Below are 14,693 nucleotides of genomic sequence, written 5' to 3' on the forward strand. Positions count from 1 at the left end.
AACCATCGTAATCGACACAGAATTAATTTATTCTCGAGAGCCTTACAGTTAATCATCCACCACCCTGCAGGCCTTCATTAGCAGAAAGCGTTGTTTATATCTTTCGAACCGTTTACGTAGTATCAAGAGCGTCCGCATGGTTTGCGAACTACTGCTGCAGCGGCCTTGGCGGTGGCTGCAGCGGCACAACTGTGACGACATCCCGTGACGTCATCTGTCACGAGTTTATTTAAAGCTACGCGCAAGCGACGCAGCACAGTAATCAGCGAACGACCGAGCGCCGCGTGAGGTTTCTGTTGTTTGCTTTTACCGAGGTGAGTCAGATAACAGCAGCAGAGAGGCGGCGAAGTCTGAACTGTAGTGCACACTGTGGCAGCCAACGGTCATAGGACCCACCTGTTGGAATCGCGTGTGTGCTTGCATGTGTGTGTATGTGTGTGTGTTTGTGAGCGGTAGCTTAGAGTGTGTAACGCTAAACGGCTATTACTCGATTCAAGTGACGCTGAGTTGAACCTACCAATACCGGGCGTCGGCTTTGGCCCATGACGTAGTGACGTGGCGAGTGACGTTGTACATGTGACGACAGAGAACAGAGCAGCTACGGTGTTTATTTGACTCTGCAGGATGATCGAAAAGTAGCGCATACCAAAACGTATTCAGGTATACATATATGTTTATAATTAAGTACGTATTTTATACACACACATTGTTATTACATATGTTCCTAATGGATGCGCTGTTGAGTATCGCCTGTGTGAACTTATTTTCCCATGTTTGAGGCCATCCTGCGGAGCATGTACGACATAGAGGTTTTTAATCCCCACTGTTATGTTAATCTTTAATTTCGCCAGTGCGTGTCACCTGTTTCTATAGACCATTCCTCGAAGGTAGCCTTACAGGAAGAAATGTGAAGATGCTAAATCGTGAGTACATGGGGGACTTCACCCTTTTAAAGATGAATAGATTACCAACAAATGCTCTTAAGAAATGAACTGTTGCATGAGATGTATGGCGAGCGGCTCCGACCTGCTGCAGCCGACACCAACGTTCATCTGCCTCAAGAAGCGAAACAAACCGTGCAACGATGCCTTGATGCACAACACTGTTCACTGTAGTTTCAAAGAAAATAGGGCACATTGTTCGACGAAGTGCCATGGGCGTCCGCAAGAGTGCCCTCGAATACGATTTCATAGTATAATCCCAAGGACAAGGGCTTTTCTCAAAAAGATGGGCGGAAGATGCCATCTCCGAACAGTCCTCTTGTGATCGACATGTCTACTATACCCAGAACAGAAAGAAATGACAGGTGAAGCCATCCTTCCAGCTGGAAAGCACAAATGCGAATGAGCGCTTCGGCTTGTAATCGGCAGCAACGTGTGACAGCTTCGCATAGCGCGGCGAGCGTTCATAGCGTTCAGTGTGACGCGTCGTAGTACCTCGTCACGGCCAAACGCCAAAACGTATCACGCAATTACTCGCGAGGCAGGGCTGGTCTAAATATGGACAGATAAGCAGGCGTTGAGGATCCTGGACAGAACCACACAGACAGAGAATGTTCTCATTCTCTTTTAGGAAACTCCATTGCTGCAGGTTTGTCTTGCACTTTGGCACTTCTACCCTCATACGGTTTAGGGTTCTCCAGACTGTGTATGGTAGGTCTCCACCAGGCGCCAGTTCTTGTTTTACATCTTTGTGGGGGTTTCTCAGGTCGATTTCCCACCTTTTCAAACGATTCTCAGCAGCCGACCCTTCCAGGGCTCGGGTACGTGACTTTTCTCATACTCGAATGAGGAAAACTGAGTAGCGGAAAGTACGCACGAATCCCAAAATATTGTTTTTATTTTTAAAATAAGAAAAGTAAAAGCTTTACCCATAATCTGAACACAGATGCGGATGTAGCATTGCTTCATCTACATAAAACCATTTTTTTAGGCAAATCGAATGACTTGAAAAGTCACTCTCCGCGTTTCGTACTATGCGAGTTGCATGGAACACTCCCTGTTGCGCCGGGCTATACGATAGATACACGTATCGGTGTCAGAGCGCTGTCGTACCAGTGTGAATTAGGTAAGTCGCTTGCATTATGTTTCCATCTCCGCCGATGCGGGCTGTTTCTGCATCGTATTCCCGTATCGATTCGCATATAGCATCGCCTCAGAGCGAGCCGCGCTCGAGTCTTGCCCCATCCCCAACCGCCACTGGATACATTTCTGCGAGCGCCCATGCTGCAGACCACACTTCAGTTTTCTGACAGTGCAAGGTGCTTTCTTGACTGACATGTGGTTTTTAGGTTGACCAAAATCTTGTGTTTTGACTGTTCACTTATACACTAAGATAAAAATTCACTTGACGCCTTCCTGAGAGAGACTCTCCACTCATTCCAAATTAATAATATAAGTGTAGACCAGATGTAGCTTAAATTCAAAGAGATAGTATCGGCAGCAATTGAGAGATTTATACCAAATAAATTAACAAACGACGGAACTGATCCTCCTTGGTACATAAAACGGGTTAGAACACTGTTGCAGAAACAACGAAACAAACATGCCAAATTTAAACAGACGCAAAATCCCCTAGATTGATTTTACAGAAGCTCGAAATTTAGCGCGAACTTCAATGCGAGATGCCTATAACAGTTTCTACAACGAAACTTCGTCTCGACACCTGACTGAAAATCCATAGAGATTCTGGTCGTATGTGAAGTATGTTAGCGGCAAGAAACAATCAACGGATTCTCTGCGCGATAGCAATGGAGATACTATCGAAGACAGTGCTGCCAAAGCAGACCTCTACGGTCGCAGGTTCGAACCCTGCCTCAGGCATGGATGTGTGTGATGTCCTTAGGTTAGTTAGGTTTAAGTAGTTCTAAGTTCTAGGGGTCTGATGACCTCAGGAGTTAAGTCCCATAGTGCTCAGAGCCATTTGAACCATTTTTTTTTAGACAAGCATGTCCGCAGACATTTAAATGGGTTGTTCGGTTTCCGGACGTGTCATGCCACAAAAACTTTTTTGTAGATGATACAAAAATGTATTATATCCCAGAGTGTTTAGTGAGATGCTGTAACTAGTAAATACGCTGTAATAGGGCGGGGGCTGTGGGAGGGGGCAGCAGTGCCCCTTCTGTGCTCCTCCTATAGACTTTTCAAACATGATACAATGTTTAACCTACCCATTGCGCTGATTTTCTTCATCTGGTTGTCGCAGTGTAATGTTTCCAGTTTCTGCAAATAACCACAACGCAGATTAGCCTTCCCTAACCCATGTGTGGCGGCGTTTTACTGCCTGGCATAGTCCTATGAAGTGTGAGGTGAAGTTTTACTCGGTAAAAACATCTGTAACTGGTAAGTTGTAAGTAGGCTGTTTAGGTTTTTTTTATTGGTAACGCCGCCGCCACGTAGCGCTCTGTATGAAAATCACTGGCTGTGCCGTGTGCAGTCTGTGGCTGGTCGGCATTGTTGTAATACTCGCCATTGTAGTGTTGGGCAGCGGCAGCTGGATGCTAATAGCGCGTAGCGTTGTGCAGTTGGAGGTGAGCCGCCATCAGTTGTGGACGTGGGGAGAGAGATGGCGGAGTTTTGAAATTTGTAAGAATTGGTGTCATGAACTGATGACTATAAAGGTAAATACATTGTTTGTTCTCTATTAAAATCTTTCATTTGCTAACTGTGCCTATCAGTAGTTAGTGACTTCCGTAGTTTGAATCTTTTATTTAGCTGGCAGTAGTGGCGCTCGCTGTATTGCAGTAGCTTGAGTAACGAAGATTTTTGCGAGGTAAGTGATTTGTGAAACGTATAGGTTAATGTAAGTCAGGGCCATTCTTTTGTAGGGATTTTTGGAAGTCAGATTGCGTTGCGCTAAAAATATTGTGTGTCAGTTTAAGCACAGTCGTGTATAAATTTTACAATGGGGACGTTTATTGGTAACGCCGCCGCCACGTAGCGCTCTGTATAAAAAATCACTGGCCGTGCCGTGTGCAGTCTGTGGCTGGTTTGCATTGTTGTCTGCCATTGTAGTGTTGGGCAGCGGCAGCTGGATGCTAACAGCGCGTAGCGTTGCGCAGTTGGAGGTGAGCCGCCAGCAGTGGTGGACATGGGGAGAGAGATGGCGGAGTTTTGAAAATTGTAAGAATTGATGTCATGTCATATATATATATATATATATATATATATATATATATATATATATATATATATATATATATATATATAATGATTATTAAGGTAAATAGATTGTTTGTTCTCTATTAAAATCTTTCATTTGCTAACTATACCTATCAGTAGTTAGTGCCTTCCGTAGTTTGAATCTTTTATTTAGCTGGCAGTAGTGGCGCTCGCGGTATTGCACTAGCTCGAGTAACGAAGATTTTTTTGTGAGGTAAGTGATTTGTGAAAGGTATAGGTTAATGTCCTCCCCCCATGAACCATGGACCTTGCCGTTGGTGGGGAGGCTTGCGTGCCTCAGCGATACAGATGGCCGTACCGTATGTGCAACCACAACGGAGGGGTATTTGTTGAGAGGCCAGACAAACGTGTGGTTCCTGAAGAGGGGCAGCAGCCTTTTCAGTAGTTGCAGGGGCAACAGTCTGGATGATTGACTGATCTGGCCTTGCAACATTAACCAAAACGGCCTTGCTGTGCTGGTACTGCGAACGGCTGAAAGCAAGGGGAAACTACAGCCGTAATTTTTCCCGAGGACATGCAGCTTTACGGTATGATTAAATGATGATGGCATCCTCTTGGGTAAAATATTCCGGAGGTAAAATAGTCCCCAATTCGGATCTCCGGGCGGGGACTACTCAGGAGGATGTCGTTATCAGGAGAAAGAAAACTGGCGTTCTACGGATCGGAGCGTGGAATGTCAGATCCCTTAATCGGGCAGGTAGGTTAGAAAATTTAAAAAGGGAAATGGATAGGTTAAAGTTAGATATAGTGGGAATTAGTGAAGTTCGGTGGCAGGAGGAACAAGACTTCTGGTCAGGTGACTACAGGGTTATAAACACAAAATCAAATAGGGGTAATGCAGGAGTAGGTTTATTAATGAATAGGAAAATAGGAATGCGGGTAAGCTACTACAAACAGCATAGTGAACACATTATTGTGGCCAAGATAGATACGAAGCCCACACCTACTACAGTAGTACAAGTTTATATGCCAACTAGCTCTGCAGATGATGAAGAAATTGAAGAAATGTACGATGAAATAAAAGAAATTATTCAGATAGTGAAGGGAGACGAAAATTTAATAGTAATGGGTGACTGGAATTCGAGTGTAGGAAAAGGGAGAGAAGGAAACATAGTAGGTGAATATGGATTGGGGCTATGAAATGAAAGAGGAAGCCGCCTAGTAGAATTTTGCACAGAGCACAACTTAATCATAGCTAACACTTGGTTTAAGAATCATGAAAGAAGGTTGTATACGTGGAAGAACCCTGGAGATACTAAAAGGTATCAGATAGATTATATAATGGTAAGACAGAGATTTAGGAACCAGGTTTTAAGTTGTAAGACATTTCCAGGGGCAGATGTGGACTCTGACCACAATCTATTGGTTATGACCTGTAGATTAAAACTGAAGAAACTGCAAAAATGTGGGAAATTAAGGAGATGGGACCTGGATAAACTGAAAGAACCAGAGGTTGTACAGAGTTTCAGAGAGAGCATAAGGGAACAAAAGACAGGAATAGGGGAAAGAAATACAGTAGAAGAAGAATGGATAGCTCTGAGGGATGTAGTAGTGAAGGCAGCAGAGGATAAAGTAGGTACAAAGACGAGGGCTGCTAGAAATCCTTGGGTAACAGAAGAAATATTGAATTTAATCGATGAAAGGAGAAAATATAAAAATGCAGTAAAAGAAGCAGGCAAAAAGGAATACAAACGTCTCAAAAATGAGATCGAAAGGAAGTGCAAAATGGCTAAACAGGGATGGCTAGAGGACAAATGTAAGGATGTAGAAGCTTATCTCACTAGGGGTAAGATAGATACTGCCTACAGGAAAATTAAAGAGACCTTTGGAGAGAAGAGAACCACGTGTATGAATATCAAGAGCTCAGATGGCAGCCCAGTTCTAAGCAAAGAAGGGAAGGCAGAAAGGTGGAAGGAGTATATAGAAGGTTTATACAAGGGCGATGTACTTGAGGACAGTATTATGGAGATAGAAGAGGATGTAGATGAAGACGAAATGGGAGATACGATACTGCGTGAAGAGTTTGACAGAGCAGTGAAAGACCTGAGTCGAAACAAGGCCCCCGGAGTAGACAACATTCCATTAGAACTACTGACGGCCTTGGGAGAGCCAGTCATGACAAAACTCTACCAGCTGGTGAGCAAGATGTATGAGACAGGCGAAATACCCTCAGACTTCAAGAAGAATATAATAATTCCAATCCCAAAGAAAGCAGGTGCTGACAGATGTGAAAATTACCGAACTATCAGTTTAATAAGCCACGGCTGCAAAATACTAACGCGAATTCTTTACAGACGAATGGAAAAACTGGTAGATGCAGACCTCGGGGAGGATCAGTTTGGATTCCGTCGAAATGTTGGAACACATGAGGCAATACTGACCTTACGACTTATCTTAGAAGAAAGATTAAGAAAAGGCAAACCTACGTTTCTAGCATTTGTAGACTTAGAGAAAGCTTTAGACGATGTTGACTGGAATACTCTTTTTCAAATTCTAAAGGTGGCAGGGGTAAAATACAGGGAGCGAAAGGCTATTTACAATTTGTACAGAAACCAGATGGCAGTAATAAGAGTCGAGGGGCATGAAAGGGAAGCAGTGGTTGGGAAAGGAGTGAGACAGGGTTGTAGCCTCTCCCCGATGTTATTCAATCTGTATATTGAGCAAGCAGTAAAGGAAACAAAAGAAAAATTTGGAGTAGGTATTAAAATTCATGGAGACGAAGTAAAAACTTTGAGGTTCGCCGATGACATTGGAATTCTGTCAGAGACGGCAAAGGACTTGGAAGAGCAGTTGAACGGAATGGACAGTGTCTTGAAAGGAGGATATAAGATGAACATTAACAAAAGCAAAACGAGGATAATGGAATGTAGTCAAATTAAATCGGGTGATGCTGAGGGAATTAGATTAGGAAATGAGACACTTAAAGTAGTAAAGGAGTTTTGCTATTTAGGAAGTAAAATAACTGATGATGGTCGAAGTAGAGAGGATATAAAATGTAGACTGGCAATGGCAAGGAAAGCATTTCTGAAGAAGAGAAATTTGTTAACATCGAATATAGATTTATGTATCAGGAAGTCGTTTCTGAAAGTATTTGTTTGGAGTGTAGCCATGTATGGAAGTGAAACATGGACGATAACTAGTTTGGACAAGAAAAGAATAGAAGCTTTCGAAATGTGGTGCTACAAAAGAATACTGAAGATAAGGTGGATAGATCACGTAACTAATGAGGAGGTATTGAATAGGATTGGGGAGAAGAGAAGTTTGTGGCACAACTTGACTAGAAGAAGGGATCGGTTGGTAGGACATGTTTTGAGGCATCAAGGGATCACAAATTTAGCATTGGAGGGCAGTGTGGAGGGTAAAAATCGTAGAGGGAGACCGAGAGATGAGTACACTAAGCAGATTCAGAAGGATGTAGGTTGCAGTAGGTACTGGGAGATGAAGCAGCTTGCACAGGATAGAGTAGCATGGAGAGCTGCATCAAACCAGTCTCAGGACTGAAGACAACAACAACAACAACACATAGGTTAATGTTAGTCAGGGCCATTCTTTTGTAGGGATTACTGAAAGTCAGATTGCGTTGCGCTAAAAATATTGTGTATTAGTTTAAGCACAGTCGTGTATAATTTTTCTAAGGGGACGTTTCATACGTTATTGGCCACTGCCCAAAACAATTTGTAAAAATTTTTTGTGGGGAGCATGGGTGCTATGTAAGTAGGCTGTTTAGGTTTTTTATTGGTAACGCCGCCGCCACGTAGCGCTCTGTATGAAAATCACTGGCTGTGCCGTGTGCAGTCTGTGGCTGGTCGGCATTGTTGTAATACTCGCCATTGTAGTGTTGGGCAGCGGCAGCTGGATGCTAACAGCGCGTAGCGTTGTGCAGTTGGAGGTGAGCCGCCAGCAGTGGTGGATATGGGGAGAGAGATGGCGGAATTTGAAATTTGTAAGAATTGATATATATATATATATATATATATATATATATATATATATATATATATATATATATAATGACTATAAAGGTAAATACATTGTTTTTCTCTATTAAAATCTTTCATTTGCTAACTGTGCCTATCAGTAGTTAGTGCCTTCCGTAGTTTGAATCTTTTATTTAGCTGGCAGTAGTGGCGCTCGCTGTATTGCAGTAGCTTGAGTAACGAAGATTTTTGTGAGGTAAGTGATTTGTGAAACGTATAGGTTAATGTAAGTCAGGGCCATTCTTTTGTAGGGATTTTTGGAAGTCAGATTGCGTTGCGCTAAAAATATTGTGTGTCAGTTTAAGCACAGTCGTGTATAAATTTTACAAAGGGGATGTTTCAAAGTTTATATTTAAGACTGAATAACAACTGTTTTTGTTCTACTGCCCAGTAGAAAGAAAACAATATACTTGTTATTTTATGTTAAATATGGAATTGGTGCCACGAAGTAACGGAAGAATTCATAAATAAGATAATGATAATTTATAATACAACGCTTTTTTATTTTTAACGCGAGCTGTAATAGTTTGCAATCCATTTCGAAACAGTCTGTACAAGTCAACGCCTGCGACAACGGACAACTGTCAGCTCAATTTGTAGGTGATTCTTGCGGTGTCAGGAGATATGCGGACACAGAGACTTTCGGAAACCGGTGATTAGCGGGCGACTGGTAAGGTTACGTGACAACACGCAGCGTGGCAAGAAGTGCAATTAGTATTATTTTAGCCACACACAGAAGTGACTTACGAGATCGCTCCTTCGCTATTAATACGGATACGTCCTTGTGCGCTGGTCAAGTGTTGCACGGTTCCACATTTAATAAATAATATGCTACAGCCACTGAGTCCTCGCAAATTGTGTGGCGGAAAGTATTAATTACAGTGAACAAGCATTGTCAGCATTGATTTTAAGTTATGTTAGTAAAGTGTACTGAATTTCTAGCATTAAAGCTATGAAGCCTGTGTAAAAAGAATACCAGCGATTCCTCACTGATACAGGCAATTTCTAATATCAAGTAATGAGTTTTAAAAATAAATGTGATAGATTTTATAAAAATTAGGTTTACTTCCAATTTATCTTGACGTTATCCTCAAAGTTTTGGCCTTAAACATTTTAAAGGTTACATTTCATATTTTTCGACCTTGTTGTTGGTGTTGTTGTTGTTGTGGTTTTCAGTCCAGAGACTGGTTTGATGCAGCTCTCCATGCTGCTCTATCCTGTGCAAGCTTCTTCATCTCCTAGTACCTACTGCAACCTACATCCTTCTGAATCTGTTTAATGTATTCATTTCTTGGTCTCCCTGTATGATTTTTACCCTCCACGCTACCCTCCAATACTAAATTGGTAATCCCTTGATGCCTCAGAATATGCCCTACAAACCGATTCCTTCTTCTAGTCAAGTTGTGCCACAAATTTCTCTTCTCCCCAATTTTATTCAATATCTCATCATTAGTTATGTGATCTACCCATCTAATCTTCAGCATTTTACTGTAGCACCACATTTCGAAAGCTTATAATCTCTTCTTGTCGAAACTATTTATCGACCACGTTTTACTTTCACACATGGCTACACACTTTCAGAAACCTCTTCCTGACACTTAAATCTATACTCGATGTTAACAAATTTCTCTTCTTCAGAAACGCTTTCCTACCCATTGCCAGTCTACATTTTATATCCTCTCTACTTCGACCATCATCAGTTTTTTGCTCTCCAAATAGCAAAACTCCTTTACTACTTTATGCATGTCGTTTCCTAATCTAATTCCCGCAGCATTTAATTCGACTACATTCCATTAACCTCGTTTTGCTTTTTTTGGTGTTCATCTTATATCCTCCTTTCAAGACACTGTCCATTCCGTTGAGCTGCTCTTCCAGGTCCTTTGCTATCTATGACCGAATTACAATGTCATCGGCAAACCTCAAAGTTTTGATTTCTTCTCCATGGATTTTAATTCCTACTCCGAATTTTTCTTTTGTTTCCTTTATTGCTTGCTCAATATACAGATTGAATAACATCGGGGATAGGCTACAACTCTGTCTCACACCTTTCCCAACCACTGCTTCCCTTTCATGCCCTTCGACTCTTGTAACTGCCATCTGGTTTCTGTACAAATTGTAAATAGGCTTTTGCTCCCTGAGACCGATGACCTCGCTGTCTGGTCTCCTTCCCCAAACAACCCAACCCCAACCCTCTTTTGCTCCCTGTATTTTACCCCTGCCACCTCCAAAATTTGAAAGGGAGTATTCCAGTCAACATTGTCAAAAGCTTTTTCTAAGTCTACAAATTCTAGAAACGTAGGTTGGCCTTTTCTTAACCACCCTTCTAAGATAAGTCGCAGGGTCAGTATTGCCTCACGTGTTCCAATATTTCTACGGAATACAAACTGATCTTCCACAAGGTCGGCTTCTACCAGCTTTTCCATTCGTCTGTAAAGAATTCGTGTTAGTATTCTACAACCGTGGCTTATTAAATTTATAGTTCGGTAATTTTCACCTCTCTCAACACCTGCTTTCTTTGAAATTGTAATTATTATATTCTTCTTGAAGTCTGAGGCTATTTCGCCTGTCTCATACATCTTGCTCACTAGTGGTAGAATTTTGTTAGGCCTTGCTCTCCCAAGGCTGTCAGTAGTTCTAATGGAATACTGTCTACTCCCGGGGCCTTGTTTCGGCTTAGGTCTTTCAGTGCTGTGTCAAACTCTCCACTCAGTATCATATCTCTTATTTCATCTTCATCTACATTTTCTTCCATTTCTATAATATTGTCCTTATGGACGACCTTAATAATAACTATTTTTATGGTCGTGCATAGGTTGTTGGCCTCTTTGACTTGAATTATACTTACCCTTGTTAATCACGAAGAGTTTCCAGAAACTGCTCTCATCTGCCGTGTTAGATAAGTGGAGAGAATCATTACTAACACGAGATTGCTACCAAAAATAATATGAAAAGGGGAAATTGTTAATAATATTTCATATTTTCTTGTCTATAAACTAGCTGAAAGTGGTTGTTTGGCTTCAGAATATGCATGGAATGTCATTACACACATCCGTGCATGCTTTCCATTTGCATTCAAAACAAAGCAAACACCAGGTTTCTCAGGCAGAATGTTTTGAATAGCGTTTTAATACAAAATTCTTAGGTAGCGTAAATCTATGAAATAATAGTTATATTTCACTATTTCGAATGTGGCTAATAAATGATTCTTTGGGACATTGTTTTCGTTCTAAATGATAAAACACAGTTTTAGCTTATCCAATTAAATCACAGCAATATTCCGCACTGCTTCCACTTCGAACAGTACATCGCATTTACACAGTAACTGGTAGTCAGTAAAATGCACGTCGTTGTCACGAAATTATCATAGTTGATTAAACAATCTGGATATGCAGCTGTAGCAATAGTTCGATGCTGATCATAAACTAAATCTGTATATAGGTTTATCCCCTAGTCTTTATACGGGCTGCGGCAGAAACAATGACCTGTTTTAAAATGGGCACCATTGTTGAACACGGTCAATACCCGAAAAATGGGGTGTATGCAAATATCTCATTAACGCTGCAGTTCGCCCATTTCCATGTCCGTATTTCTCCAGCATTCGTTGTAGCGATGGTAAAAAACCGGAACACAGGTTACCGTAGACCTCCCATGTAGTGAAGGCCTTGTTACTTTCTTAGTTTTACTGTACACAATGCCTACATGGACAGTGTTCTCAAGATTTTATTTCGTATTTAAGGCAGAGATTCTTACTGTTCGTAATTGGCGATATTTCCTTCTTTTTTGAAAGATTTAACCAGTTCTCCATTAGTGTGCCCACCGTGTCCGTCGTTACTTTACAGTTACTGAAGTTACATGCTGGGACATTAAAAACTCATAAGGATCACATCTGAGACGCGTCATCCGTTCATTATTTTGCCGCTAACTGATACATACCACACAGGTTCTCTGGACATGGTTCACGGCTGGGCCGAGCCGAACCGAATCTCTTGACATCTACTGCTCAGATGCGTCTCACAGTCACTGCTTGACTCGCGTGTTAAGTTCCGCAAGAGTGTCGTTTTCTTCTTTAGTGTTACTATAGAGTCCGTAGCTGGTTTGCAATTAACAAAGCTCTCGCAGTTACTAAAAAACACGTATTTATTTTTCATTCATTGTAGTAGCTTAAAACATTGTCGTGTAAGGGATACTACTATCGATAGTGGTACAACTGCTGGTTCTCTGGAACATTTGGAGCTTTGCGCGCCTTGGGCAAGAGGTACTGTGCTCTTTGTTTCTTCAACTGTGCCCTAGCCAATGGTCGCGCACATTTATGCGAGGAGACAGACGTTAAGGTTTCGTGTGGGGAGCGCGTAGGAACCAGTAAATAAAATTGGTCACGTATCAGTAGGGCACGTGCGCTAAGGATACCGTACAAACTTAATTATGTATATGGACAACGATTGCCTGTCTTCGACATTCACAATGGCAAGATATCAGTTCCAGAAACTCCCAACACTTCCAAGAACGTCTTAATTCTAATACACTACTGGCCATTAAAATTGCTACACCACGAAGATGACGTGCTACAGACGCGAAATTTCACCGACAGGAAGAAGATGCTGTGATATGCAAACGATTAGCTTTTCAGGGCATTCACGCAAGTTTGGCGCCGGTGGCGACACCTGCAACGTGCTGACATGAGGAAAGTTTCCAACCGATTTCTCATACACAAACGGCAATTGACCGGCGTTGCCTGGTAGAACGTTATTGTGATGCCTCGTGTAAGGAGGAGAAATGTGTATCATCACGATTCCGACTTCGATAAAGGTCGGATTGTAGCCTATCGCGATTGAAGTTTATCCTATCACGACATTGCTGCTCGCGTTGGTCGAGATCCAATGACTATTAGCAGAATATGGAATCCGTGTTCAGGAGGGTGATACGGAACGCCACGCTGGATCCTGATGGCCTCGTATCACTAACAGTCGAGATGACAGGCATCTTATCCGCATGGCTGTAACGAATCGTGCAGCCATGTCTCGATCCCTGAGTCAACAGATGGGGACTTTACAAGACAACAACCATCTGCACGAACAGTTCGACGACGTATGCAGCAGCATGGACTATCAGCTCGGAGACCATGGCTGCGGTTACCCTTGGCGCTGCATCACAGACAGGAACGCCTGCGATAATGTACTCAACGACGAACCTGGGTGCACGAATGGCAAAAAGTCATGTTTTCGGATGAATTCTGGTTCTGTTTACAGCATCATAATGGTCGCACCCGTGTTTGGCGACATCACGGTGAACGTACATTGGAAGCGTGTATTCGTCATCGCCGTACTGGCGTAGCACCCAGCGTGATGCTATGGGGTGCCATTGATTACACGTCTCGGTCACCTCTCGTTCGTATTGACGGCACTTTGAACAGTGGACGTTACATTTCAGATGTGTTACAACCCGTGGCTCTACGCTTCATTCAATCCCTGCGAAACCCTATATTTCAGCAGGATAATGCACGACCGCATGTTGCAGGTCCTGTACGGACCTTTCTGGATACAGAAAATGTTCGACTGCTCCGCTGGCCAGCACATTCTGCAGATCTCTCACTAACTGAAAACGCCTGGTCAATGGTGGGCGAGCAACTGGCTCGTCACAATACGCCAGTCACTACTCTTGATGAACTGTGGTATCGTGTTGAAGCTGCATGGGCAGCTGTACCTGTACACGGCATCCAAGCTCTGTTTGACTCAATGCCCAGGTGTATCAAGGCCGTTATTACGGCCAGATGTGGTTATTCTGGGTACTGATTTCTCAGGATCTATGCACCCAAATTGCGTGAAAATGTAATCACATGTCAGTTCTAGTATAATATATTTGTCCAATGGATACCCGTTTATCATCTGCATTTCTTCTTGGTGTAGCAATTTTAATGGCCAGTAGTGTACTGAAGTTGAATAACAAAGGACAAAAAGAAAGATTTTTTTCGTGAGCTGTAGTTACAAATTAACGATATTCTGATATTTTACTTTCCTTGAAGTGTTAAACCTTGCTTATTGCCAAATGTCGTGATTCTATGTCGATGAGAAATATCCTATAGTTTTTAATGAGTGAGTGTGCGAGCATCAAAAAATGGCACATAAATGGCGGTATCTTTTGAATGCACTGACTTAACTTAGAAGTTTAATTTTTTTTCACTGCCAAGGGACCGTTGACCTTCATGTCTATGCTGTTCTAATTAAAGGGGATCTTAAATGACGGACAGATAGATAGTTGGAGAACAAGTGAAAAAAATTGTTTCGTATGATGTAGCTACAGATTTACAATTTTCTTTTTTTTTCTTTTACGTCTACTATGAAATCTTGTGTCTTGCTAAATTTCATGATTATAGGTCAACGTGAAGTACCCTATGAGTGAGTTTTCGAGTATCAAAACTATGTGACATAAATGGCCTATCGTTTGACGGTATTGACTTAGAAGCTTATGTTTATTCCACAGGTCAGGGACTACAGACCTTAACTTAAATTTCAACTTAATACTTGTCCCCGTTCCTGAG

General features: G+C 42.1%; 1 protein-coding gene across 1 annotated transcript in view; it reads left to right on the top strand.

Annotated features, from left to right (window-relative positions):
• The first annotated feature begins 244 nt into the window (after positions 1-244).
• Positions 245-14,693, top strand: part of LOC126266725 (probable cytochrome P450 301a1, mitochondrial) — a 172,134-nt gene continuing 157,685 nt past the window's right edge. Inside the window, exon 1 of the mRNA XM_049971201.1 lies at positions 245-314. The gene's annotated coding sequence lies outside the window, so the exon portion shown is untranslated. The remainder of the gene's footprint in view (positions 315-14,693) is intronic.

The sequence above is a fragment of the Schistocerca gregaria genome, chromosome 4 (assembly GCF_023897955.1).
Source record: "Schistocerca gregaria isolate iqSchGreg1 chromosome 4, iqSchGreg1.2, whole genome shotgun sequence".
In the NCBI taxonomy this organism is placed as follows: domain Eukaryota; kingdom Metazoa; phylum Arthropoda; class Insecta; order Orthoptera; family Acrididae; genus Schistocerca; species Schistocerca gregaria.